This window comes from Sorex fumeus, unplaced genomic scaffold (genome assembly GCF_029834395.1).
Source record: "Sorex fumeus unplaced genomic scaffold, SorFum_2.1 ptg000020l, whole genome shotgun sequence".
NCBI classification, from domain to species: domain Eukaryota; kingdom Metazoa; phylum Chordata; class Mammalia; order Eulipotyphla; family Soricidae; genus Sorex; species Sorex fumeus.
Window position 1 is genome coordinate 19,789,854 of NW_026606077.1, and position 27,249 is coordinate 19,817,102.

At 41.0% G+C, this 27,249-nt stretch overlaps 1 protein-coding gene across 1 annotated transcript in view; it reads right to left on the reverse strand.

Annotated features, from left to right (window-relative positions):
* The window catches only part of POU6F2 (POU class 6 homeobox 2), a 461,711-nt gene that overhangs the window by 215,443 nt on the left and 219,019 nt on the right, over window positions 1–27,249 (reverse strand). The gene's annotated exons all lie outside the window — the stretch shown is intronic.

Consider the following 27,249-nt stretch of genomic DNA (forward strand, 5'->3'; position numbering starts at 1 on the left):
CTCTTTTATTTCCTGAAGTAGCATTTTGTAGTTTTCTTTGTACAGGTCCTTTACTTCCTTAGTTAAGCTGATTCCTAGGTACTTGATTTTCTGGGGCACAATTGTGAACGGGATTGTTTTTTTCATGTGGCTTTCCTCTCTCTCACTATTTGCATATAGGAAAGCCATGGACTTTTGGGTATTGACTTTATAGCCTGCAACTTTACTATACAAGTCTATTGTTTCTAAGAGTTTTTTGGTGGAGGTTATTGGGTTCTCTAAGTACAGTATCATATCATCTGCGAATAGTGAGAGCTTGATTTCTTCCTTTCCTACCTGAATGCCCTTAATACCTTTTTCTTGCCTAATCCCTATTGCACGTACTTCCAGTACTATATTGAACAGCAGTGGAGAGAGTGGGCATCCTTGTCTCGTCCCTGATCTTAGAGGGAAGGCTCTCGGTTTTTCCCCATTGAGGATGATGCTTGCTGTAGGCTTGTGGTAGATGGCTTTAACTATGTTGAGGAAAGTCCCCTCTATACCCATTTTGGCTAGGGTTTTCATCATAAAGGGGTGCTGCATCTTGTCAAATGCTTTCTCTGCATCTATTGATATGATCATATGCTTTTTATCTTTTCTTTTGTTGATATGATGGATTATGTTGATTGATTTCCGAATGTTAAACCATCCTTGCATCCCTGGGATGAATCCTACTTGGTCATGGTGTATGATCTTCTTAATGAGTAGTTGGATTCGATTTGCTAGTAGTTTGTTGAGGATCTTTGCTTTTGTATTCATCAGGGATCACGGGTACGGTCCTCCCGTTGTTCATCTATTTGCTCGAGCAGGCCCAGTAACGTCTCCATCATGAGATTTGTTGTTACTGTGTTTGGCATATTGAATACGTCACGAGTAGCTTGCCGGGCTCTTTCATGCAGGCGAGATACTCTCGGTCGCTTGCGCGCTCTCGGAGAGGGGTGGAGGAATCGAACTCTGGTTGGCCATGTTGGCCACTTGTAAGGCAAACGACCTACTGCTGTGCTATCACTACAACAATAGGCCTGTAATTCTCTTTCTTTGTATTATCTCTGTCTGCTTTTGGTATCAGTGTGATATTTGCTTAGTAGAAACTGTTCAGAAGTGTTTTTGATATTTCAATTTCGTGGAAAAGCTTAAAGAGGATTGGGAGTAAGTCTTCTTTAAAGATTTGGAAGAATTCACTACTGAATCCGTCCAGGCCAGGACTTTTGTGCTTGGGGAGACTTTTTATTACCATTTAAATTTTCTTGGTGGTGATAGGTCTGTTCAGGTATTCCAGCTCTTCTTGGTTCAGCCTTGGGAGTCTGTAGGAGTCTAGGAATTTATCCATTTCCTCGAGGTTTTGATGTTCCATGGCATAAAGACTCTCAAAGTAATCCCTGAGGGCCCTTTGAATTTCTATAGTTTCTGTTGTAATGATCCCTTTTCATTTCTGGTTTGTTTTATTAGGGTTTTCTCTCTCCCTTTCTTTGTAAGATTTTTAGACGCTTATTGACCTTGTTAATTTTCTCGAAGAACCAGCTCTTGGTTTCATTGATCTTTCGGATTGTTTTTTGGATTTCCATCTCGTTAAACACTGCTCTGAGTTTTATTATTTCCTTCCTCCTGTTTGGGTTGTGCTCTTTTTGTTGGTCCTTCTCCTAGCTCTTAAGCTGTGAGCTTAGTTTATTTATGTGGGCTCGCTCCTCCTTTCTGAGGAATGCTTGTAGAGCTATAAAATTTCCTCTTAACACAGCTTTTGCTGTGTCCCATAAGTTTTGGTAACTCTTGTCCTCATTTTCATTCGTTTCTAGGAATCTTTTGATTTCCTCTTTAATTTCCTTTCTAAGCCACTCGTTGTTCAATAGCGCACTGGTTACAAGTACAACTAAATGGGCTACTTTAAGACAGGACAGGCCCCTCAGATACACCTAATTTCAACAGAACAATAGGACAAAATCCCATAACAATAATCTCTCTCAATGTCAATGGGCCAAACGCACCAATTAAAAGACACAGAGTGGCAGGATGGATTAGAAAATTGAACCCAACATTCTCCTGCCTGCAAGAAACACATCTCAATAGTCAAAGCAAACACAGACTCAGAGTCAAAGGCTGGAAAACAATCCTACAGGCAAACAGGTCCCATAAAAAGCTGGGGTAGCCACCTTAATATCGGACCACATCGATTTCAGAGTGAAGAAGGTCATAAGAGACAGTGAAGGCCATTTCTTATTGATCAAAGGATCTGTAAAACAGGAAAAACTTACAACAATAAATGTATATGCACCTAATGAGAGACTAGCAAAGTACTTAAAACAACGACTCATAGATTTGGAAAAAGACATCAATAGCAACACAATACTAGTGGGAGACTTCAACACCGCTTTGTCACCTCTTGATAGATCAACCAGACTCAAGCTTAGCATGGACATACTTCATCTGAGGGAAACAATGGAAGAAAGGGACTTAGTAGATATATACAGGACACTTCATCCACAAAAATCTGAATACACATTCTTCTCAAGCGTACATGGAACGTTCTCCAAGATAGACCACATGCTGAGCCACAAAACATGCCTCCATAAAATTAAGAAGATAGAGATTATATCAACAATCTTCTCAGACCATAATGCACTGAAATTAGAAGTAAATCACACACAAAAACAGAAAACTAAATCAAACACCTGGAAATAAAACAGTGCGCTATTAAACAACGAGTGGCTTAGACAGGAAATTAAAGAGGAAATCAAAAGATTCCTAGAAACGAATGAAAATGAGGACAAGAGTTACCAAAACTTATGGGACACAGCAAAAGCGGTCTTAAGAGGAAAGTTTATAGCTCTACAAGCATTCCTAAGAAAGGAGGAGCGAGCCCACATAAATAAACTAACCTCATAGCTTAAGAACTTGGAGAAGGACCAACAAAAGGAGCACAACCCTAATAGGAGGAAGGAAATAATAAAACTTAGAGCAGAGATTAACGAGATGGAAACCCAAAAAACAATCCGAAAGATCAATGAAAACAAGAGCTGGTTCCTTGAGAAAATTAACAAGATCGATAAGCCCCTAGCAAAACTCACAAAGAAAGGGAGAGAGAAAACCCTAATAAACCGAATCAGAAATGAAAAAGGGGTCATTACAACAGAAACTACAGAAATTCAAAGGATCCTCAGGGAATACTCTGAGAAACTTTATGCCACAGAATAACAAAACCTCGAGGAAATGGATAAATTCCTAGACTCCTACAGAATCCCAAGGCTGAACCAAGAAGACCTGGAATACCTGAACAGACCTATCACCATCAAGAAAATTGAAATGGTAATAATAAGTCTCCCCAAGCACAAAAGCCCTGGCCCGGATGGATTCACCAGTGAATTCTTCCAAATCTTTAAAGAAGACGTACTCCCAATCCTCTTTAAGCTTTTCCACGAATTTGAAATATCAAATACACATCCGAACAGTTTCTACGAAGCAAATATCACACTGATACCAAAAGCAGACAGAGATAACTCAAGAATGAGAACTACAGGCCGATATCCCTGATGAACACAGATGCAAAGATCCCCAACAAACTACTAGCAAATCGAATCCAACTACTCATTAAGAAGATCATACACCATGACCAAGTAGGATTCATCCCAGGGATGCAAGGATGGTTTAACATTCGGAAATCAATCAACATAATCCATCATATCAACAAAAGAAAAGATAAAAAGCATATGATCATATCAATAGATGCAGAGAAAGCATTTGACAAGATGCAGCACCCCTTTATGATGAAAACCCTAGCCAAAATGGGTATAGAGGGGACTTTCCTCAACATAGTTAAAGCCATCTACCACAAGCCTACAGCAAGCATCATCCTCAATGGGAAAAACCGAGAGCCTTCCCTCTAAGATCAGGAACGAGACAAGGATGCCCACTCTCTCCACTGCTGTTCAATATAGTACTGGAAGTATGTGCAATAGCGATTAGGCAAGAAAAAGATATTAAGGGCATTCAGGTAGGAAAGGAAGAAATCAAGCTCTCACTATTCGCAGATGATATGATACTGTACTTAGAGAACCCAATAACCTCCACCAAAAAACTCTTAGAAACAATAGACTTGTATAGTAAAGTTGCAGGCTATAAAGTCAATACCCAAAAGTCCATGGCTTTCCTATATGCAAATAGTGAGAGAGAGGAAAGCCACATGAAAAAAACAATCCCGTTCACAACTGTGCCCCAGAAAATCAAGTATCTAGGAATCAGCTTAACTAAGGAAGTAAAGGACCTGTACAAAGAAAACTACAAAACGCTACTTCAGGAAATAAAAGAGGACATGAGGAAATGGAAAGATATCCCCTGCTCATGGGTCGGGAGACTTAACATTGTCAAAATGGCAATATTACCGAAAGCATTGTATAAATTCAATGCAATCCCTATAAGGATACCCATGACATTCTTCAAAGAAATGGAGAAAACACTCCTGAAATTTATATGGAACAATAAGCCCCCGAGAATAGCTAAAGCAATTCTTGGGAAAAAGAAAATGGGAGGAATCAACCTCCCTAACTTCAAACTTTACTACAAAGAGGTAATAATCAAAACAGCATGGTACTGGAACAAATGCAGAACTGCAGACCAATGGAACAGGGTTGAATACACTGACATCTCCCCTCAATCATATGATCATCTAATCTTTGATAAAGGTGCAGGAAATGTGAAGTGGAGTAAGGAAAGCCTCTTTAACAAATTGTGCTGGCATCACTGGAGGGCTGCATGCAATAAATTGGGCTGAGAACTCTGCCTAACACCATGTACAAAGGTAAGATCAAAATGGATTAAAGACCTCAACATCAGACCAGACACCACAAGGTACATTGAAAACAAAGTTGGCAAAACCCTCCATGACATTGAGGCTAATGGTATTTTCAAAGATGACACGCCACTGGCCGAGCAAGTGAAAACAGAGATTGATAAATGGGACTATCTTAAACTAAGAAGCTTCTGCACCTCCAAAGAAACAGTGACCAAAATACAAAGACAGTCTACAGAATGGGAAAGAATATTCGCCGAATACACATCTGACAAGGGGTTGATATCAAGGATATACAAAGTACTGGTTGAACTCCACAAGAAGAAAACATCCAACCCCATCAAAAAATGGGGCAATGAAATGAACAGAAACCTTCTCAAAGAAGAAATCCAAATGGCAAAAAAGCACATGAGAAAATGCTCTGCATCATTAATCATCAGGGAGATGCAGATCAAAACCACAATGAGATACCATCTCACACCCCAGAGACTGGCCCACATTCAAAAGAACAAAAGCATCCGTTGGTGGCGGGGATATAATGAGAAAGGGACACTCCTTCACTGTTGGTGGGAATACCGAGTAGTTCAGCCCTTTTGGAAAACAGTATGGACGATTCTCAAAAAATTAGAATTTGAGCTCCCATTTGACCCAGCAATACCACTCCTGGGAATATATCCCAGAGAGGCAAAAATGTATAGTCGAAGTGACATCTGCACTTGTTTGTTCATTGCAGCACTCTTTACAATAGCCAGAAACTGGAAGAAACCTGAGTGCCCAAGAACAGATGACTGGTTAAAGAAACTTTGGTACATCTACGCAATGGAGTACTATGTAGCTCTTAGAAAAGATGAAGTCATGAAATTTACATACAAGTGGTACAATATGGAAAGTATCATGCTAAGCGAAATGAGTCAGAAAGAGAAGAATAGACATAGAAAGATTGCATTCATCTGGGGGATATAAAGTAACAAAATATGAGATTAATACCCAAGAATAGCTGAGATCATCACCAGGAGGATTACTCCATAGCTTAGAGGCCAGCCGGGTATTCTAGGGGAAAGGATAGTTCAGATAGAGAAGGGAGCACCAAATGGAGGGTGTTTGGAGGATCCTCCCAGGAGGGGAGATGCAGGTTGAAAGTAGACTGAACTGAACATGTTTGCCACTCAATGCCTCTTTTGCTGATCACAACACTCAAAAGGAGAGAGAGAACAAAAGGGAATGCCCTGTCACAGTGGCAAGGGGGGGATGGGGAGGTGGTGGGGAGGGATATTATCCTGGTGGTGGAAAATGGGCACTGGTGGAGGGATGGGTATTTGCTCATGGTACGACCGAAATCCAAGCACAAAAATTTGTAAATCTACATCTGTACCTCATAGTGTTTCTCTAGTAAAAAATAAATTAAAAATAATAATAAAAAAAAGATCATACACCATGACCAAGTAGGATTCATCCCAGGAATGCAAGGATGATTTAACATTCAGAAATCAATCAACATAATCCATCATATCAACAAAAGAAAAGATAAAAAGCATATGATCATATCAATAGATGCAGAGGAAGCATTTGACAAGATCCAGCACCCCTTTATGATGAAAACACTAGCCAAAATGGGTATAGAGTGGACTTTCCTCAACATAGTTAAAGCCATCTACCACAAGCCTACAGCAAGCATCATCCTCAATGGGGAAAAACCGAGAGCCTTCCCTCTAAGATCAGGGACGAGACAAGGATGCCCACTCTCTCCACTGCTGTTCAATATAGTACTGGAAGTACGTGCAATAGCGATTAGGCAAGAAAAAGGTATTAAGTGCATTCAGGTAGGAAAGGAAGAAATCAAGCTCTCACTATTCGCAGATGATATGATACTGTACTTAGAGAACCCAATAACCTCCACCAAAAAACTCTTAGAAACAATAGACTTGTATAGTAAAGTTGCAGACTATAAAGTCAATACCCAAAAGTCCATGGCTTTCCTATACGCAAATAGTGAGAGAGAGGAAAGCCACATGAAAAAAACAATCCCGTTCACAACTGTGCCCCAGAAAATCAAGTATCTAGGAATCAGCTTAACTAAGGAAGTAAAGGACCTGTACAAAGAAAACTACAAAACGCTACTTCTGGAAATAAAAGAGGACATGAGGAAATGGATAGATATCCCCTGCTCATGGGTCGGGAGACTTTAACATTGTCAAAATGGCAATATTACCGAAAGCATTGTATAAATTCAATGCAATCCCTATAAGGATACCCATGACATTCTTCAAAGAAATGGAGCAAACACTCCTGAAATTTATATGGAACAATAAGCCCCTGAGAATAGCTAAAGCAATTGTCGGGAAAAAGAAAATGGGAGGAATCAACCTCCCTAACTTCAAACTCTACTACAAAGCAGTAGTAATTAAAACAGCATGGTACTGGAACAAAGGCAGAACTGTAGACCAATGGAACAGGGTTGAATACACTGACATCTCCCCTCAATCATATGATCATCTAATCTTTGATAAAGGTGCAAGAAAGGTGAAGTGGAGTAAGAAAAACCTCTTTAAGAAATTGTGCTGGCATCACTGGAGGGCTGCATGCAATAAATTGGGCTGAGAACTCTGCCTAACACCATGTACAAAGGTAAGATCAAAATGGATTAAAGACCTCAACATCAGACCAGACACCATAAGGTATATTGAAGACAAAGTTGGCAAAACCCTCCATGACATTGAGGCTAATGGTATTTTCAAAGATGCCACGCCACTGGCCGAGCAAGTGAAAACAGAGATCGATAAATGGGACTATCTTAAACTAAGAAGCTTCTGCACCTCCAAAGAAACAGTGACCAAAATACAAAGACAGTCTACAGAATGGGAAAGAATATTCGCCGAATACACATCTGACAAGGGTCTGATATCAAGGATATACAAAGTACTGGTTGAACTCCACAAGAAGAAAACATCCAACCCCATCAAAAAATGGGGCAATGAAATGAACAGAAACCTTCTCAAAGAAGAAATCCAAATGGCAAAAAAGCACATGAGAAAATGCTCTGCATCATTAATCATCAGGGAGATGCAGATCAAAACCACAATGAGATACCATCTCACACTCCAGAGACTGGCTCATATTCAAAAGAACAAAAGCAACCGATGCTGGCACGGATGTGGAGAGAAAGGGACACTCCTTCACTGTTGGTTGGAATGCCGAGTAGTTCAGCCCTTCTGGAAAACAGTATGGACGTTTCTCAAAAAATTAGAAATTGAGCTCCCATTTGACCCAGCGATACCACTCCTGGGAATATATCCCAGAGAGGCAAAAATGTGTAGTCGAAGTGACATCTGCACTTGTTTGTTCATTGCAGCACTCTTTACAATAGCCAGAAACTGGAAGAAACCTGAGTGCCCAAGAACAGATGACTGGTTAAAGAAACTTTGGTACATCTACGCAATGGAGTACTATGTAGCTCTTAGAAAAGATGAAGTCATGAAATTTACATACAAGTGGCACAATATGGAAAGTATCATGCTAAGCGAAATGAGTCAGAAAGAGAGGGATAAACATAGAAAGATTGCATTCATCTGGGGGATATAAAGTAACAAAATATGAGATTAATACCCAAGAATAGCTGAGATCAACACCAGGATAATTACTCCATAGCTTAGAGGCCAGCCGGGTATTCTAGGGGAAAGGGCAGCTCAGATAGAGAAGGGAGCACCAAATAAAGGGTGTTTGGAATATCCTCCCAGGTGGGGAGGTGCATGTTGAAAGTAGACTATGGACTGAACATGTTTGCCATTCAAAGCCTCTTTTGCAGACCACAACACCCAAAAGGAGAGAGAGAACAAAAGGTAATGCCCTGCCACAGAGGCAGAGTGGGGTGGGGTGGGGGGGATATTATCTATGGTGGTGGAAAATGGGCACTGGTGGAGGGATGGGTATTTGATCATTGTATGACTGAAAACCAAGCACAAAGATTTGTAAATCTACAACTGTAGCTCTTGGTACTTCACGAATAAAAAAAATTTTTTTAAAAAAGAAAAAAAAAGAAAAAATCCACCTAGCCCACTTCACTGTCCCTTTAAGTTACCTCTGAGAAAAACATCAAATGCTTAATTTTATAATGTAGTCGTAATTAGTACCATTACCAACATGAGGTATAACTGCCTCCTCAGAAATTTTCAGAAGTAATTGAGAGGAGAATACATTCCAGAGATACGGCCCATCTGAATTTTACTTTTAGATTAAAGTATGAGTTTTGGAGAAACCTAAGCATCAGTGCCTACACTTGGCACTTGTTTCTCTGTTTCCTTATCTCATCCTTGCTTCCAACCCTTTCAACTAAACCACAGCCCCTTTGACATTTTTTCTTCCATAGTGTACTCATATGTGCAAGAGAAATTTCTGCCTGGAAACCTTTCACCTGCTGTTCCAGACCATCTCTCTATTTGTCTTCTGTTATTTTCCAACAGCATCCCCTGTTCTTTAGGGAAATTTGTAGAATATCCATTTCAGTGCTAGTGCGTTACCCAAACTTCTAGCTTTGTTGCAGTCCATGCTGAGTCCCAATGCCAAGGGTTCTGCAGCCAGAGAGCTTTGCTATAGATTCATGCCAGCCACGTCCACACATCCTACAAATCTGTCCCCTGCCTTTTCAGTGAATAATCAAATCTACAATCTTGGGTAGAGGTTCTGGGGCTAATACCACAACCAACAAGGGCTCAGCCAGGTTGTCCTATAGTGTAATGGAATGTCTTTCAATCTTACCACTAGCTCTTCTCCTCTCATTCAGGCATCCCCATTGTGTGTGGTCCATTATTTTCTAATTCCTGTCACCTTATTTTGATTTGCAATGATTAATAATTGAAGCAGGCCAACAGAGAGAGGAACGTTTGGCAATGAGTTTCCGGAAGTACAAAACCAAAAAGTTGATTGAGGTTACTCTGGTTCTAGTCTGAAAGCCTAAAGCATAGAAGTCCTTTGAGATGCAGAAATGAAGTCGGATAAAAGTCCAAGTGGTGTCAGTACTGGTCCAGAGAGTACTGGCCCAGAGAGTCCCATACCATCAGAGGAGAGAAAATTCAACAGAAGCAAAAGGTTTGATAAATAAATGATGGGGCCAGAGCAATGGTACAGTGAGTATAGGGTATTTGCCTTGAGTGTGGCTGACCTAAGTTGAATTTCTAACACCACATATGGTGCCTTGAGCACCATCCAAATTGATCCTTGTGTACAGTGTCATGTGTAAGCCCTGACCATTCCAAGTATGGCCCCATATCAAACACAAAAAATACACGAAAGAAGACAAGCAAAGACCTTAACTCTTCCTTATGACAACATTCTGAATTTTATTTGTGGAGAGAATTCCAGGCCAAGAAAATTTGAAGAATATTCACCTTATAACCCCTTCCTTAAAACCATCAGCACAAGGAAATTTGAAGAATATCCACATTATAACCCCTTCCTTAAAACCATCAGCAAGCTCTTCTCCTCTGAAGAAACCCCTGCTGTCTCTTGAGTATATTTCTTTCTCTTTATCCTCTCAAAATCTATAAATAAAAATATTTTATTTCACTATTTGTCTACTCCTGGAGTTCTTTTCTGTGAGAGTTGATGAGGGATCTGGGAATCGAAGACGTCAGCACTGTCATTTTTTCCCATAAAGAGAAGTTCCCTGCTCTAGACTGAGGCCAGGGACTGGAATGTGAGAAGCAGTTCCAGAGCCGGGTAGATCAAGTGGACCCCAAGTGAAGTTTGACAGATACCTTGTGGGTCTGATGGGGAGCTACTATCAATGCCATGAAAGTGCTCCTAGGGGGTTTATAACCCTACACACCCCCACAACTCTAGGCATTTGATTCACTCTCTCTCTCTCTCTCTCTCTCTCTCTCTGACCAATGTTACCCATCTATTACATATTTCGCTACCCCACTTTTCCCATAACATGATTTGGGGAATCTAAATGCAAAACACCTACAATTCAATATTACCTGTACTACTTGCCCAAGCCATCTTATATATTTTTCTATCTGTTTGGAACTAACTACTTATTTATCTCCAATAATTAGCTTTTCTGAATTCAATTTTTGTCAACTTATGTGTAGTATCTCACTGAATCTTCCTTACAGTCCTCAGGTAGAGTTATACTTAATTTGATTAAGTTGAGACATGGGCTGCTTCAGTAGTTTGCTTGAGAGCACTCAGCTAGGATGTGGTAGAGGCAGGATTTGAACTAGCACCTAAACACACAGCACTGTGCTATTATCTGTCATTTAAAAACACGATAGAATGGGGTTAGTCATCCCTGAGGCCCTTCTCATTTCTATAGTTCTCTGATCTGTTTCATACTATGCTCTCCAGGTAAATGAGGTTTTTATTTTTTGTCATATTTATGCAGATTGGCTTAACCTGAAAATTCACTAGTACTTATGCCTTTAAGAACTCAGGGTAGATATAAAGGAAATGAGCCAGTAAATCTAAAACACATTCAATATTTTCTCCCATCATGATTTTAGGACTCATGGGAATCAGTGTGGGAGGAAAAGCTTGCAATGACTTTCTTGTTTGCTGCTGCCGCAGAAAGCAACAGCGAAGGTTGGTCGTGACTGGAAAGGGGCTTTGGACACCCACGGAAGGCACCCAAAGCAGCCCCAGACCACTCTAGAGCCAAATATTCATCCCCTACACTACAAATAAGTAGAAAACAATGTCTCAAGAGGTTTCAGTTTCTGGTGGGGAAATAGGATTGTTTTCAGATGTCTACAGGATATCAAGGAGAACCCTGAACACTGCTGGCAGGTGATGGAAATGACGTCAGGGAGAGTAGCGCCTCAGCGCTCCCAGTCCTGTGACCCAAGAGCTAGCTCTGATGTCTCTGATGGAGGCTGATGGACCACGCCAACAGACCCTCGTGACTATTACACAGCTGCACAGGGCAATTCTGGGTTTCTTTCCCCCCCCCCCCCAAATAGAAAATCTAGGGTTTATCTTTATTTAAAAACAATAAAAAATAAATGGGAATTTCTTCCTCTAATATTTATTCATTTATTTTTGGGTAAAGTAGAATTTGTTCTCAAATTTCTAAAACAGAATGTTATATATTTTTCTCATATCATCTGCTTTACTTTTATTATTAAGGCTAAAGGTTTCACATTAAGTATGGTACCAATTAGGTTAGTACCATACTAATAGGAGGTTAAACTTACTTGAAATATAAATATCTATTCTGCTTGTAAGTATTTTTTTCTCTTCTGTTCCAAGACGTAGCAGTTTGATTCCCATCCAAAGCATCTATAGAAGCAATCAAAATAGTGCACCAAGAAAGTACTGGACACTTGTACCTGTCTGGTGATAGTCTAGATAGCACCACAACCTCACTCACTACAAATAAAAATTCTGGAAAACTAAAAAAAATCAGACATGAGGATTTAATGCTTCTAATATAATATAGTATAATTATAACAATAAATCAATGTAATATTAGAAAAACTTTAAAATTATCAACCCAGAATTCTCATACTAGAATATAAACTTCTTTACTTTCAAGGGTTCTAGTACTCACTTTATTTATAGTATCGTTGTATTTTTTTCTATCCTACATGAATCATGGCGTTGAATTTTTTAAAATACAAAATGCATTGGAACTTGTAACATATACTTAACAGAATTACCCAATGCATTTTCTGTGAATAGACCCAACTTCCATTTCCTTCTCTTCTGACAACAAGAGTGCTATTGCTCAGAAAATCACCATTTCTCCTCACTTTCATTGGACTGAAAACAGCCAAGTTTCTATGAGAATCCTGAGGTATGGTGTTCAGCTCATCTGATCTGAGATCACGTTAAAGATGATTGTGGCAATTTGTTTCCTCGTGTTGTGAAATCACATGCTTTTTTCAGAAATTCAATCATATTTTTAGAAACCTCTTTTGTGTGTCTTTTTATTATTATAAAGGCATACATGCACAATTTGAAAATTCAAAAACTGCAGAAAAGTACTGAAAAGAAAACAGAATTACCCTTAGTTTGTCATGAGATTAAGTATATTTCATTTCATTCTTTCTCTTCTCTATATCATTAAAATGAAAAAATGTTGCTTTGAAATCACTCTGGTCTTAGAATTCAGGTAATGTTTTGATCCTTTCCTTCCAAAATTTTGCTAATCATATATACTGTGTTTATAGTTTTTATTTTAGTCACCCTCTCATATTGTAGTTGGAGTTTTATTTTCTTTCTTTCTTTTTTTTTAATATTAGCTTCTTATTTTGCCTACCTGCTGTACTATTCCTCTGGCCTTCATTTCGCAACTATTCCTCAAACTCTGCTTTTAGCTTTGGCCTTTGTAGAATTTTGGAGATTAGAATACTGTAGCACTGTAGCACTGTCCTCCCATTGTTCATCGATTTGCTCGAGCAGGCACCAGTGATGTTTCCATTGTGAGACTTGTTATTGTTTTTGGCATATCGAATACGCCACAGGGAGCTTGCCAGGCTCTGCTGTGCGGGCGGGATACTCTCGGTAGCTTGCCGGGCTCTCCGAGAGGGACGGAAAAATTGAACCCAGGTCGGCCATGTGCAAAGCAAACACCCTACCCGCTGTGCTATCACTCTGTACCTAGAATGAAGCACTGAAGCACTGTCCTTCTGTTGTTCATTGATTTGCTCTAGCAGGCACCAGTAAAGTCTCAGAACAAATTGTGAGACTTGTTGTTACTGTTTTTGGCATATCGAATACATCATGGGTATCTTGCTAGGCTTTTCCGTGCAGGCTAGAGACTCTTGGTAGCTTGCTGGGCTCTCTGAGAGAGGCGGAGGAATCAAACTCAGATAGGCTGCATGCAAAGCAAACGCCCTACCTGCTGTGCTATCACTCCAGTACTGTACATTTATTTAACTAAGACATACATGATTGGGGATGGAGAGATAGTACAGTGGGTAGGGCACTTTCCTTACACATAGCTGACCCATATTCAATATTTGGCACCACGTATGGTCTACTGAATAAAGAGCCAAGAGCAAGCCCTCAGCACCACTGAGGGTGACCTCAAAATAAATGATACACATGATTATATTTGTATTTAAGTTGTAAAACCTACTAGAAATACACACAATTACACAGACACTCAGACACACAGAAAACCCCCCCCCCCAACATACACACACACACACACACAAGGACTAGTGCATTTATAATAATTATGCTATCCCTTCTGCCTGAAAGCTTGTCCCATGTGCACTTTTTCACATGGCTCACTTTTCAGGTGACTTTCCTCTCCTTAGAAAGGACTTACCATCCCTTCTCAACCACACCACACCCATCCTTCACTCACAGTCCAACTCCTACCCCCCCTCCAACACACACACACACACACACACACTCATCCACAGCCCACATGGGCCTGGCATTTCCTGACAGCCCCTATTACATGACAGAATAGTGAATGCCCTTGTTTACTGTCCTTACCCTCCCTTCACTGTCACACCCATGCCCCAATGGGACCTGCATGAATGAAGGGCTTTGTTTAGTTCAACTTCCTCTCTTCAGAGTCTGACACACAGTAGGGCCTCGACAACTGCTTGATGATGCACAGGGTCACTTCTTGTCCAGCAGCCCTCACCTCAGTCTGGTACAGTGTTTAGATAAAGTCACTAGCACCATTTGCTTGTTTTCTCCTTCCCAACTAGGAGTGTCTCAGAAGGGTACTTCCGCAATCTGAGGTTTCAGTGAAAAGAGAAGGAAAGGCCAGGTTGTTAGGTGACTCTGTGAGCCCTTTGCTACCCATGCTGCTTCTTGCAATCAGTTCATTGAATTAATATCCTTCAAGCTTTCAGAATAGGATTTGAGCATAGTGGCTCTATTTGTGTAAGTTGTTACAGAAGAAAACAAGAGTGGAGGTAGAAAGGTGGGTTTACTTTTCTAACATACTGGGACACCCAGTCATCAGACTGACCTTGCCATTTTCTATTTAGTCTGTTTTCCTGAGAAAACAGGATTAGTGAGGGAAACTATAGTGTGTCCCTGGGGGACGGGGAATAAACTGAGGGGTGAAGGTTGGATGGGAAATTGATCAATTTTCAAAGAGAGTAAACTGCCTGGTTAGAAAATTCAATGTCTGCATTATAATGAAGAGCTTACAAGGACCTCTCTAAAGCCAAAGGTGAGCTTGCAGGCCACAAAATTATTCCCTGGATGCACTATATGGGACGTGGTGAGTGTTTTAGCTTGTACTGAAACTACCAATACCTCTGTGAATTCAATTCACCAGGCCTTGCCAGGTCTGAGGAAGAAGGGCCTAGTCCTCAGTTGTTATCTTTATGCACCCCCACCCCCTTCTAAGTCTCCTGTCCTCTTTTGATCCCTGGAGCTATCTTAAGATGTCTGCCACTTGATCCCTAATTAGCAGATATTGAATGGATAAGTTTATAAACAATACATTCATTTGACTGGGAATGTAACTCTGCAATAGAAGACTTATCTTACATGTGTAATGCTCAAGGTCTGATTCCACAGCACCACATAAATCCAACATTCACGTAATAATCTAGGTTTCAGAGGTGTCTTTGTGTATATTTACATGTATGAATAGGCATACAGCTCCCGGACGAGAACAGTGCAGTCTGCCCCCGCGCCTGGCTGTTCCTCGCCGGGGCCCGTTGGAGGGGAGCAGGTTGAGCTTTCCTCCCCGCCCCGACCAGGGCTCCGGCAGCTGAAGACCTCCAGGACCATCCACCACCATGCTGAGACCACTCTCCGCACACCTGAAGGTACTGGCAGAGGGACAAATCCGCGCGGGTTCCAGGGCCGAGATCTCCCAGCCTACTCGGATTGGAGTCGAGCATCCTCCACCCAGATCCTCCAAATTCCAGTAGGCGGGGGTCACACCCACCACCTGGCCCCCTGGCGCCGTGTAATCCCATCAACGGCCAAGACTCAGAGACTATACGATCCAGCTCCCGGAACCGCGCGGCCGCGAATGCGGCCATCTTATCAGAACATCTTTTATGACATCTTATCATCTCATTCCTACTTTGGACAAACTTGCAGGCTATCAAATGTAGCCTGCCCACAGGGCAGAGTCTGGCAAACTCCCCGTGGTGTACCAAATATGCCAAATACCAGTAACAATGATGGGTCTCATTCTCCTAAAGAGCCTTGAATATAATCTCAGGGCTAGGATGAAAGAGACGTTACTGGGGCCTGCTCGAAGCAATCGACGAATAACAGGATGATGAAATGAAATGAAATGAAATGAATAGGCATAAGCATGAGTAGCACTGTAGCACTGTCCTCCCATAGTTCATCGATTTGCTCGAGCAGGCCCAGTAACGTCTCCATTTTGAGACTTGTTATTACTGTGTTTGGCATATCAAATACGTCATGGGTAGCTTGCCAGGCTTTGCCGTGTGGGTGAGATACTTTCGGTAGCTTGCCGGCTCTCCGAGAGGGGTGGAGGAATTGAACCCGGCTCTACCAGGCTGGGCGCGTGCAAGACAAACGCCCTATCCACTTTGCTATAGCTCCAGCCCATACTGTAAAGTAATAAACTGAAAACAGGAGCACAGATATTTTAGTGAATTGTTCGAGCGGGCCCAGTAACGTCTCCATTTTGAGACTTGTTGTTACTGTGTTTGCCACATTGAATACGTCACGGGTAGCTTGTCAGGCTTTGCCATGCGGGTGAGATACTCTCGGTAGCTTGCCAGACTCTCTGAGAGGGGTGGAGGAATCGAACCTGGCTCGGCTAGGCTGGCTGCGCGCAAGGCAAATGCCCTACCACTGTGCTATCACTCCAGCCTAAGTATAAGTAGATACAGAGATACGTGTGAGTGGATACAGATAATTAAATGGCTATGCACATATCTACATGCATTGTCCCTACATGTCTCCAAGGATTGTGCTAACAAATAAATCCAAGAAGATATAAAAATTGTCATATAAAACCTGCAAATGTCTCTATAATTAAAAAAAAAGTATTTACTCCCATTGTCCAGCTTGGCCAGGTTTATTGGAGAGGGTGTTAAGCAAGAACTAGGAAGGAAAGTTTGGCAAGGCAGAGAAAAGTTGGCCCGGTGAGATAAATGTAGCAGGTCAGAATATGTACCTTAGGCAGCTCTTGATTTTCTGTTTCATAGCAGAGAGGGGACAGAGAGGATATTACTGATCTTCCACGTTGACCTTCTTAAGGAGAAAAACAGAGTTCTGTAAAATCTTATATCAAAGAATTTTCTACATGAATCCAAACTATTATTATTACTTATGATTAGTTTATTTGAAGGTAAAAAGTGCACATTTGCTCTTGTTTATTTACACATGCATTTCAAGAGCAACATGCAGTTTTAACTAAGTTATCCATATTCTTGCAACTGAAATACTCCCACTTTAGAACCCATTATCAAGATGAAAATAAGAATTTGTTTGAACTGACAGCATGTTTTATCTGACTCGGGGCTTGATGCAGTACTGCAGCATCTCAGGCGAGCAAACAAGATTTCCATCTCACTTTGACTCCATTAAAGTAAGCTTCTATAAACAGACATCAATTACAACCAGTTTTAAGGGTTTTAAAATGTAATCCAACAGTGCTGCTTAACTAAATGAATCCCAGGAAGTGATCTCCAGTGAATTAATAGAGCAGTGTGCTGTAGACTCAAGATGGGTCTGAGTTAATGACTGAAGAAGATTAAATTAATTACAAGTGTCTCCAAGGAGTTTCCAGAAAGAATTCCCCCTTATCAGTTAAAGTCTGGTTAATCCTTCAAGTTCAACGCCTCTGTTCATCTCCTAATTGTTACAATGGTAAATAATAAGGGTAAGCAAGTGGCTGGTTCATCATCTCTTCCCAATTGTGGTTTACAGATGTAACAAAGCTTCTCACCCCACTTCAAAGGAAGAGGTGCGTGAACACCCAAACAGGAGAACAACCTCAGAAAGGGCTGTTGAGCCAAGTGTGTGAGCACCAAGATATCTCTGGTGGAAAATAAATCAGCTATGGAATATCCAGACAGTGGCATGCTATTCAGTGTTAGAAAGAAAGGAGCTAGCAACTCATTAAATGCCAGGAGGAAATATTGTGCTCTTACTAAGTGAAGGAAGTCATTCTTAAAAGTTTATAAGTGATATAAAAATGATTCCAACTAGTTGAATTTTTTGAGAATGCAAAACCATGAAAATAATTTTAAAAATCAATGGTAATCCGAGAAAAGGGAGAAAAGAATAAGGTAAGAATGGAATATTTAGGGCAGTGAAAGTATTGTCTAGTGGTGAATATTCTATATTTTATTATATTCTATAATTGTGAACACATGTTATTATAAATTTGTTTAGTCCCATAAAATGTACAACCTAAGAGTGACACATAGGACCAGCTCAGGGCTAGCTCAGGGCTGCAGAACACCCGCTTTGCAAGCAGAGGCTCATGAGATGGGGTTCACCCACATGTCTAGAGCTCAACACTGGCAACTCTACTGTCTGTGATCCCAACACTAAAAATAATTTCTGGTCCAACCACAACCAAGTATGTGCGAGCACCACAATGATGGGGTGTAACCCTCTTACTCTTGCTTAGATTTGGGGCCACACCCAGCTGTGCTCAGGGTTTCTTGTCTATGTTCTTAGGGATCACTCCTAGTGGTGCTCAGGGAACAATATGGGGTGCTGGGCATTGAAGCCAGGTCAGTCACTTTCACAGCAAGTGCCTTACCGGCTATACTGTCTTTTTGGCCCCTGAGTTGTGACCCTTTATGAACATCACTGAGAGATGTGCAAATACCATATCCTGGATGTAGAACCTTGGTGAGCACATGTGTGAGCACCGCAGGGACTGCATTTAGCAGACAAACAGAAATATAGAAGCACCTCTAGCAAAGATAGTGTGAGTCCAGCAAGAAGTGTATGAACACCAAAACAACAACCTCAGCAAGGACTGTCAAGTGTGTGAGCACACAGCCTGAAGTATGACCCCCTGAAAGTACAACGACAAACAGTGAAAGCACCACAACCTGACATCTATGTGACCCCATGTGTTCTGAGCAAGGCATGTCCCTGGCCTTAGGGACACAAAAGGAACACTATTCTCTGTTGTCTGTCACTGTAAACCTTGTGAAATTTAGTCTGAAACCTGAGACTCCTGTGATCTATTGAAAATTTGCTTGTTTTTATGGACAGTCCTTCAAAAACTAGAAATTGAGCTTCCATATGACTCCGCAATACCACTTCTCAAAATATATCCCGGGGATGCAAAAAAGCACAGTAGAAATGACATCTGCACCTTTGTGCAGTTCATTGCAGCACTGTTCACAATAGCCAAAATCTGAAAACAACCCAAGTGCCCTAGAACAGATGACTGGTTAAAGAAATTTTGGTACATATACACAATGGAATACTATGCAGCTGTCAGGAGAGATGACGTCATGAACTTTGCTTATAAAAGGATAGACATGGAGAGTATCATGCTAAGTGAAATGAGTCAAGAAGAGAGGGACAGACATAGAAGGACGGCACTCGTTTGTGGAGTATAAAACAATATAACATGAGGCTGACTCCTAAAGACAGTAGATACACGGGACAAATAGATTGCTTCATAGCTGGAAGTCTGCGTCATGAGCAAAGGCAGAAGGCAGCTGGAATAGAGAAGGGATCACTAAGAAAAAGCTGGCTGGAGGAATCAGTTGGGATGGGAGATGGTGGGGAATGTGCACTGGTGGAGGGATGGGTGTTTTATCATTGTTTGATTGTAACCCAAACATGAAAGCTTATAACTATCTCATGGTGATTCAATAAAATTAATAAAAAAGAGAAAATTTGCTTGTTTTGTGAAAGATATTCTTCTATAAATTAATTTCCCTAACTGCTACTTCCTAGCTATTGGTGTTCATGTACATTTTTAAAACTCAATCGAGCACATATTAACCATATGTAGCTCGTCTGCTGGCACCCTAATTTCTATGTCCAATTTTTTTACAGCATATAATTTATTCCCGGTATGAGTTTATCCTACCTAAGCCCTTTGTCCATCCCTCTGGTCTTTAGGCAAAGTGGACCACTTGAGAGCAGATTTTGGATAGAAAGAGTTACTGAGGTTGTCTCTTTAGATGCATCCTGTAGCAATGCCAAACTTCACTTTAAATAGACTAATTCCAGAGAGCATTAGTTCTTGGTGACTTTCTCAATTTCATTCTGAGATAATATGGTGTGTTTTTATGTGTTGTCTGCATAGGGAGATGTGGCAACTGAGTGTGAAAGTCACAGAGCCGGATGGACTGTGATTTTGTTACCGCTGTAAAGTCCATCAAAGATAATGGAAAGTGGATAAAATAAAATCACATGCCCATTCCGCACCCACCTGAGCTGGAATTTCAGTGCTGGGACACTAATTGGCACCGGTTTCGATCTGCCCAATGTTATTTTTATGAGTGTGCATGTGGGTGATCACAGAGACACGTCAGGATGATGCTCAGCCAGGGGAGGGGAGAACATAAAGCACAGAGCCAAGAGCGGCAGGATGACTTTAGCTGATGTTTTTAAGCAGAGAGGTAGAGCTGTTATGAAGCTGCTCAAGCAGAAGTGTCTACGGGGCACTGTAAATGGCAGTGTTTAGAAAGGATTCTGTTTTGCTTCCTGTTCTGTAGGATAATGGCAGAGGGACCCACCAATGTTATCATTCTGAGATGCTACCACATTCAGATGATGCTCAAGGTTCCATGAGTGTTCACGGTTGTAAAATGTCTTTAATCAGAGTTAATCAGCTTAACTTCATTTTACAGATAAATCCAAACAGTTTCAAGTATAAGATTAATTCAGATTGAATTTCTCAGGAATGCAGCAACTTGATACTGCTATTAATGGAATGCAGGATAACCTCCTTTGCTTTGTTCAGATTCAGATGTTTACCTAATTAGTCAGAAATTTTCATCATATTAAAAAACCTCCAATAAAAATGTTGCTGGTGCTTTTAAAATCACTAATCTCATGCTCCTATACCATTAAATGGCTAACTTATATAATCCTCATGGAGTCTACCTATGGGTAAAAAATGAAGAAGAAAATATAGAAGAAGAAGGAAATAGACTGCCTCACCATATTTTAACAATATAATTGTGTTCAGGTGGATTTTTTTCTTGTAAATTATCTTCCTTTTATTTTTCTAAAGGGTTATAGTTCACATAATCTCTCAAGTATATTTTTAAATGAACATAGGTAGGTTATACTGTTTCGTTCCATGCTAGGTTGGGTGTTAGAAAATATCATTTTACAAAGAAGCAGGCACGGGTCGGACATTTTCAGATTCTGGCTCACATCCAGGGAAGAAAGTTCTACTCCGTCCTTTTGTGGCTTTTTTTTTTTCTGAGCCAGCACTGGCACAGATGACATAGTAGCTTGTAGGTTATCCCATTGCCATGTGTAGAGAGATCCTAGGAAATCCCTCCTAACAAGGGCATGAGTTTGCCTTGGGATCGGGAGGCAGGCTCCCACCCTCTCAAAATCCCTTCCTGGCTCCCTCTAGAAACTCATGGCAGAAGCCTGGCCAAGGACAGCAGATGGGGCAGACTGGATGCTGTCTGCGTGCTTCTCTCTCCATCTTGTCCCTGCATGTGCTATTCCTCTTGGTCTTTCCCTGCGTGGGTGTGTGATGTTCTCTCTCCCCCCGCCCCCCGCCCCCAATTTGTATGTGTACTGTTCTCTCTCCCCCTCCCTCCACATGGATGTGTGCTTCTCTCTCTCCCCATCTCCCCCTGCATGGGTGTATGCTCTGCTCCCCTTTCTCTCCCCTGTATACAGTCCCCCTTTCTTCATCAGCCTCTGTTCAGGCAGGCTGTGGGTTCTGCCTTTTCAGCACATGTCCTGTAGAGTTACTGTCAGAATTTGGTTGCCAGGCATCTTTTCTCTCTGGGAGAGTTCTGGAGCCCGCTGGAGCCAGCCTGCTTAGAACTTATGCAGGCAAGGGGCCTTTTGTGCTTGAAGTAGAAAATGATGCAACAGAGAGTGAGCTGTGACAGAGCCTCAGAGACCCGTCAGCCACGGGCTAGACAGATCTCATTCTTGTTATCACTGTAAAACCCAACCCAGGTAAAATGATGGAGTGAAATGAAGTCACCCCACCCCACCCCTGATTCACCAAAGCTGGAATTTTAGTGTCAGGTCAAAGTCAAGAAAAATGCTTAGTTTTATCAAAAACCAAAACATCACTTTTAGGTGCTATAAGTTGAAATAGTAACATTTAGGGGGATCAGGACAGAGGCCAGAAGAGAGCCTGAGTCTTCCACACAGTCCCTGCTTATTTTGCCTTCTTTTCCCTGGTGGGGGGAGGGTGGACAAGATAAGTCACGAGAGTTCTGCTTATCCTGACATCACAGAAGTGCCTTAAGAAAGTGCCTTTGTGGGGCCACTATAGTCCCTGAACGCTGCAGCAGACCAAGTGCTCTAAAGCCAGTCCATGCTGAAGAGTCGCACACCCATCTCAGAGGAGAGCACCAAGTGATCTACCCAAGGCTGGTATCAGCTGAGAGCAAGTCTGTGAAGGACTGAATGTGTGGAACAGGTATGAAGGAGCAGAAGTAACTTCAGTTCATCAGAGATAACTGTCACATCCCAAACCTTCTTCCCAGGAATGTCCACTGTCGTTTTCACAGTGCAGCATGTGTGTAGTTTTGGCTAGTGTTGATGTATTACATGGGGTGAAAGGGAAAGGTTAAGAGAAAAGGCCATAGGCAAGATTATTGTTAAAATTGGGGGTCTATTTGGGGAGATGGCAAAACATTGGAAAAAACAAACAACTAATGATTGGTTTTGGTTCTACGTCTAGAATATTTTATCCTCTAAAAAAGTTTATTAGCCATATTAAAAAGTACTATTAGAGACTGTTTATAAACTGTGAATGCTTTAAACACTGCAGCTCCTGCTTGTTGTTCCTAGCAAGGACTGACTAATTCTTAACTTCCAAAGCTGCCACTCACTGATAGACACCAGTGGGGCAGGGGCACACAGCAGATTATTCTGGTTTAGCGGTATTAATTCTTCAAATTGAGAAAACTATTGGATATTAACTCTAAGTGCTTTACGCTTCATCAGTGGATTGCCCCATTACTCCCCTCAGAGAAACTTAAAGTGCTCTTGCGAGTGCCTCTAGTTCCCTGAGTTTATTTTTAAACTTTCCTTTGTGTTGGTTACTGGAGTCCTCAAGTAAGTCTTGGTTACTTAAAAGTCAAAATTACTGGTAACTCTGGACTTTGTAGTGAATTACTTGCTTTTCTATTTCCCCTATAGCCTTTTCATATTTTACTATCGAGCAACATTCTTTGCTTAACCACAGACTGTTAATGCTAAGCTCCTAATATTTGGGATTTGATTGACTCTGATATGTATCTTCTCCTGGGCATCTGTCATAATTACTTGACTCAGACTTTGGTTTCCATAGTACACACCCCACATAAAGTAGTCCCACATAAAATGGGTCTTGGATGAACGTGGGACAAGTGTCAAAGCTATTCTGGCATTGAAATGGGATGGTCTAGAAAGCATAAAATCACAGTCTTGATGCAAGCCATTATGACAGAAGCCCCACGGGAAATGCCAATCTAAATTTTCCTAAGGATTTAGCCTGGAATTTATGGTAAAAGCCTTACTTGCCCTGAGAGCCCAGAGAACTAAGTTTTGGAACCTATATCTCTTATTGTGTTTATCCAAATAACTGCAAGCATTAATAAGAAAATGGAAACAAAGAATATGAGAACTCTTATTCAGTAGGAAACATAACACTTGAGGATGTTATGGGTCAGGACAGGGAGGGGGTCATGACTATGGTGCAGGAGGAGGAAGTGGTGCTGAAAGGTAAGAAACCCTACCAGCAACCTCACTGTAAAGCACAGTGCCAAACTTACATTAAAAAAATAAAAACCTCTCATAGAAGCAGACTGGTGGGTGGGTGGGCAAACTGTGATGGAGGGGACATTGGGGGAGGGAAGTGGACACTGGCAAAGGAATCAGTGCTGAAACATTGTATGCCTGGAACTCAATTATGAATACATTTATAATTTTATGGTGACTAAGTAAAAAATACCACTTTCTTAAATCCTAAAAATTAGATAATATCCCAAATCGTGTCTTGAATCATGAGATCTATCAATGCTTGACATTGTCTATTTCTGCATCCACAAAACTAAACTGCAAAATTTTTAGGTATGTGTTAGAGCTCTGTAAAAACTGTTTAATTGTGCACTTCATATCACACTGTAAGTTTTTGTCTCAATAAAACTATAGATTTATAATTCTTGGTTAAAAAAAAAGAAAGCAGTCTACAAATTTTGTTTTGAACTCATTACAGGACAACACCGAGAGTGGAAAAAACAAGTATCAGTTGTGCCAAAATCCATAGGCTGTATGATTGTGAAGACAGGTTTTGTGTTGGTTTGTTTCAAATCAATTTATAGTGTTTAAATATCTCCATTTAACAGGGCTTCTAAATAATCATCCAACTTTTGAAAGAGTGATTACTAGGTAATGCTATCAAATACCAATCATGATTGAGCAAGTTACATGAGCCCCTAGGCTCTAAAGCAATTTCTGTGAAGAATGAGTTTGTCCTTCAAAAGGCATAATAGGGAAAAAAATAGGTACAATTCACCCAGAAGAGTATGTTATACTGAGGAAAAGGTAATATATCTATCAATTTTTACAAGATAAAAATGGCGTGTAATTAGCCTTCTTTCTTATAGATTCCTTTCTTTATATTTACGTTTTGCATACTTTGTCTGGTGAAATGAGCAAGGTGATTTTTCTGTCCATCTGACCCACTTCTGAAAATCACAAATCCTGCTCCCTCTCTCCATTTTATAATATATAGTAAAAATAAAAAAGTAACAGAAAATAATTTATGGTTATTAGATATTTTTATTCCAGAGATGTCAATAAATTGTTGAAGTATATCTGAACCAGTAAAAAAATAGTAAATAATTATTCACTACAAGCATTACAGAATGTCTCTATATGTAATGTTTAGATAAAATTTCTTATCATGTAAAATTTGGGTTCATATCAGTTCTAGGAGAACATAATAATAAGAATCATTCTAAAACTATTATATTATTTTGTAGATAAAACTCAAAGTTCCAGAATTTCTCCCTATTTTTCTCATCACTTGATCACTTGATCACTTGATACCCCGTTACTCATCGATTTGCTCGAGCGGGTGCTAGTAATGTCTCCATTCATCCCTGTTGTGAGCTAGCATAGCCCAGTGGCCTCTGCTCATTCTAGGAACATGAAAAGCCTCAAACCGATCATTCAGGGTCTTGACGAAAAGGTCTGACCATCTCGTAGGTGGGCGTCCACGTGATCTTTTGACGTCCTGTGGAATCCAGTCAGTAATGGCTCTAGTCCAGCGGTCGTCTCTAAATCTCATTACGTGTCCAGCCCATCTGATTTTTGATGCCTTGGCAAATGATACAGTGTCCCTGATTCTTGAGCGTTGATGGAGATTGAACTCCAGATTCTATCTCTCATTTGAGTGAAGCGTGATACTCCAAGCATAGCTCTTCTGATTCCTCTTTGAGAGACCCGAATAGTGTTCTCATCTTGTTTTTGTAGGGCCCAGGTCTCTGAGGCATATGTTAAAGCAGGAAGAACAGTGGAATCGAAGAGATGTGCTCGGAGCTGGAGTTTTTTTGTACTCTTAGTTATTTCTTCAACGCTCTTGAAGGCATTCCAAGCCGCTCTCTTCCTCCTGCGCAACTCAGGTGGCAGGTCATTCATCACGTTGATTTCTCAACCTAGGTATATATAACTGTTGCATTCGGAGACGGTGGTTCCATTGAGAGTGAATGGAACATCAGGAACAAGACTGTTTCTCATGAACATTATCTTTGTGAGATTCAGTTGTAATCTGACCTTTCCACACTCACGGTCGAAGTCAGTTAACATTTGTGCTGCTTGGCTGATGTTTGGTTTTATTAGAACAATGTCATCAGCAAAGCGGAGGTGGTGTAGTTGCCGACCATCTATCTTCATTCCCATTCCTTCCCATTTCAGTCATCGCATGATCTTCTCGAGGGTGGCACTGAAGAGTTTTGGTGAAATGGTATCACCCTGCTGAACCCCTCTCTTGACATGGATGATTACTTCTTTGTAGAATGGTGAGATCCTGGTAGTGAATCCGTAATAGAGCTCACGGAGGATCCTGATGTATTGAGTTTGTACACCCTGATTGGCTAGGGCTTCTATGACCGCTTCCATCTCAACAGAATCAAAGGCCTTCTTTAAATCAATGAACGTTAGACAGAGTGGCATCTTAAACTCCTGAGAAACCTTAATGAGCTTGGTTACTGTGTGAATATGGTCAATGGGGCTGAATCCTTTTCGGAACCCAGCTTGTTTGCATGATTGTCCTTCATCTAGTGTTCTCTCAATCCTATTCAGGATAACTCGAGTGAACAGTTTGTAGATGACAGACAATTAGGCATATTGGGTGATAGTTGCCAATGTCGTGGATGTCTCCCTTGTATAGTAGTACAGTCCTGCTGGTTTTCCATTGGGATGGAACCTTGCATTCAGAAAGGTAGTGTGTGAAGAGCCGATCCAGTGTATTGATGTGTACTGACGGTAAGTTCTTCAGGTGTTAAGGTTTGACCTTGTCTTGGCCAGGCACTCTTTGTTTCTTTATCGACGAGATGGCGTGTTGGATTTCGGAAGGGAGAACATTGGGAACGACATATCCATCCTGCGGAATTTGGTATGTGGGCAAGTGGACATGGCTATTAAAGAGATCTGAATAGAAATCATGAATAATCTTCTCCATTGCCCTTCTGGAAGGTGTGATAGATCTATCAGGATGTCGGAGACAGTCATTTTGGTCTTTTAGTTGGTGAAGAACAGGCGGGCATTACGAATGCTTTTCCTGGCTTCTGCCGCATCTACCAGCACTGCTGCTCTTCTGTCTTTGAGGTCATCCTTGATCGCTTCTCTGCACTGTTTTGCCAGCTCAGAGGTTCGCTTGCGGTTGCCTGAGGCATGCACCACGCCTCATTGGCGAATAAGTTCAAGAGTGTTCCAAGAAAGGTGTTTTTATTTTTTTGTGGTTATCTCTCTCTTGGCATTCCTCGCACAATCATGGAAGTGCTGAATCATTCAATCATATTCCTCATCAATGTTGTCAATGATGGCATCTTCTCATGTTGCCGCAACAGAGCCAAAGCGCTCCCAGTTGTTGGTCGTTCTGGGTGTTCTCTTCTTAAACTTTACATTCTTTTCTCCCTGTTCTATGAAGTAGAATTTTGCATGAAGGAGATGGTGGTCTGATCCCATTTGGAATTTTGGGACAACAGCAACATCAGTCAGGCAAAACCGCTGATTGAATATGATGTGGTCTATTTCATTGTGGAACCATCCACCAGGAGACTGCCATGTCCAACGTTTAGATTCGGCCTTTTGGAACTGTGAGTTACCATGGATGGTCTTGGTTGACATGATGAACTCAG